This window comes from Eulemur rufifrons, chromosome 8 (genome assembly GCF_041146395.1).
Source record: "Eulemur rufifrons isolate Redbay chromosome 8, OSU_ERuf_1, whole genome shotgun sequence".
In the NCBI taxonomy this organism is placed as follows: domain Eukaryota; kingdom Metazoa; phylum Chordata; class Mammalia; order Primates; family Lemuridae; genus Eulemur; species Eulemur rufifrons.
Window position 1 is genome coordinate 29,085,355 of NC_090990.1, and position 2,686 is coordinate 29,088,040.

The following is a 2,686-nucleotide window of genomic DNA, read 5'->3' on the forward strand; positions in this document are numbered from 1 at the left end:
GTAGATATAATAGTAAAAGTAAGCAAAGATAAACATATAGGAAGTTCTTTGCAGCATTATTTGTAATAACAAAAGACAGGAAATGCCTGTGTATAGGCAGAGGATTGAGTAATTCATGATATGTCCATAGTATACAGCTGATAAAAAGAATGAGAGAGATCTGTCTACGTGTGCCAACATGGAAATATGTCTACAACTTACTGCTCCATTTTGAAGAGAAAGCAATTTGCGTAACATATGTATTATATATCTATATATTATTACATAGATAATATGTTATAACACATATTTTTATATTTTAAATACTTTATTATATTTTGAAAAGGACCTCTCACTCTCTCCATATATATTCATATATAAAAACATACATATATGTGAATCTCTACGATTACATGTATTATATGTATCTGGAAATTTACACACCAAAGTGTTAACAGTGATTTAGATTGAAGGCAAAGACTGAAATTCACATTTCATTTCTCTATCACTTAAATTTTTTTCAATGGGCACACACTACTTTTGTAACAATGTTAAAAATAATTTTTGTTAAAAATATTTTAACTGAGATTGTGGTTTGTATATCAGTTGGTTACTAAAAGTTACAGCTCTTTTAGAATTTGTCCAGCAAGTTTTCCGGTCCTCACTGGAAGACCCACCACCACGCTAAAAAAAAAAAAAAAAAAAAAAGTCTGCCTTTTAAGGACAGACAACTCCAAGACTGCTAACAGAGTTTTCTCTTGGATCACGTTTCCCTCCCCTGGCTATTTTTTTTTTTCCAGAAATGAGGGAGCCAGACAGGTCCTTGTGTTTGCCCAGTACTCACTGGGGCATAATAAGTGCAGTCCAGGCCCACCCTTAACAAGTAAGCCCTTTCACAGAGCATGGCCACAGCAGCCTCTGCTTCCCACCCTACACCATGAACGTCCCCAGGGCAGACACCAGGTCTAAATGTGGTCTGTATTCCTAAGAGCCAGCACAGAAAAAAATGTTACTTGAACTAACTTATTAATACAAACACAGACCAACAGAACTCGACCACTGGGCAGATGGTGAAGCCTGGCTATAAAAGCAGTATAAGGAAGAGAGAAATTGATTAGCAATAAACCACCAATGGCAGGAGGGTAGAGGGGAGAAAGGGAGATCTTGGAAGTCAGTTACCAGATGGTCCCTTTTGAGAAAGGGGGAGGCAGCCAGTGCCCCCCAAAGGGCTAACGGGGCATGGAGTTTGCCCATCTTAGGAAGAGAGCAGAGATGTGGGTAGGGATGGAAGGGTGGGGAGGTGGGTACCGGCTATATACTATATTCTATCCTGCAACTCCGGTGGGTGAGACTACCGTAGTGTTGCCGTTGATGACATCTGCTGGAAACTGCCTTTGTGGTGGAGGAGATAGCTTATATAGCAGGCGGCGGCAACATGCTACAGCCAACAAGAAACTAAAAGAATGGCAAGAAGTACCTATTTGTCCCTGTGTCCCCAGCACCAGGGGCCTGGCACAAAGCAGGGGCTCAGTAGAAGCCTGAGGAAGAAGGAAGCCAGGGAGGGAGGGAGGAGACAGGCAGAATGACCCAAGGAGCAGGGAGCTCTTTCTAGTTTCATGACTTCAGGGGTGCTTTGAGGGGGCTCCTGGGAGGCTGCCTCAATAGCACTTCACTGCCCCTTTTCCATTCTTGCCTGTATAGTGAGGGTGGGAGCAGTGGGGAGAGAAGGTTGGACTAGCTCAGTGATTCTGACCTGGAGTCCCAGAACCCTAGGGAACTCTCAAGATAGAATGGGTACCATGAGCTATTTTAGTACTTCTAAATGCATCACAGGAATTTTGCATCTGCCCAGGATAAGACTGTGCTGACAGGCCAGGAATCTTTCTCTGGGGCTGGAACACCACCTTTCCCAAGGAACAGGGAAGCATTTTGGTCAAGTCCGCTCTGCAGGAGGACGGGCCAGGTTAGACTATACTCAGTGTGTGCCTTGGGCAAGTGACTTAGCCTCTCATGGGGTCAGTTTCCTCTTAAATATATGGGAGTGATAAGATACCCCACTCAGAGGTTTATAGTGGCAGTTGAGTGAACGCATACGTGTGAAGCACTTGGCCTGGTCCCCAGAGTCAGCCCCCAGCAAATGATAGTTACCATCATTATTAATTCAGATAAGAGGTCTGGATATCTCATACTAATCAGAAACTCTGATTGGAGCTATATATATTGATTAATAAATAGTAGGAAATGAATGAATGATTAATTATTTAAAGCAGCTTGTTTGGAAGACAATGCCTTTTAAAACATGAGACCTCTCCTAGAGAGAAGTCACAAGAGTGTAAGGCTGCGTCCCTCTGTGTGAGGCTGAGCTGGGGTTCAATAAGAGGCTGAGCTCTCCCTTTTCTGGGCCTTGGCACAATTCTTCTCTGCTTAGAATGCCTTTCTCTCTCCTCTCTGCCTGGCTGACAGACACGGCTTCCAGGAAGTCTTCCGAGCGGGGCCCTTCTTCAGGAGCTCGATCAATCCTCGTTGACACTCGCTACATTGCGCCCTGCTTCCTTAGACCAGTGTCCCAACCTTGACGTGCGTCAGAATCACCCCGAAGACCTGTTAGAATAGAGATTGCTGGCCACCAACCCCAGGGTTTCTGATTCAGTAGGTCTGCAGGGGGTCCCGAGGCTCCTGTGGGGGACCACACGTTGAGAACCGCTGG

At 44.5% G+C, this 2,686-nt stretch overlaps 1 non-coding gene across 1 annotated transcript; it reads left to right on the forward strand.

Moving 5' to 3' along the window:
* Positions 1 to 594: 594 nt before the first annotated feature.
* On the forward strand, positions 595 to 656 carry LOC138391127 (U7 small nuclear RNA). The gene has a single exon (XR_011234748.1). It is a non-coding gene; the product is annotated as a U7 small nuclear RNA (small nuclear RNA).
* Positions 657 to 2,686: the final 2,030 nt, after the last annotated feature.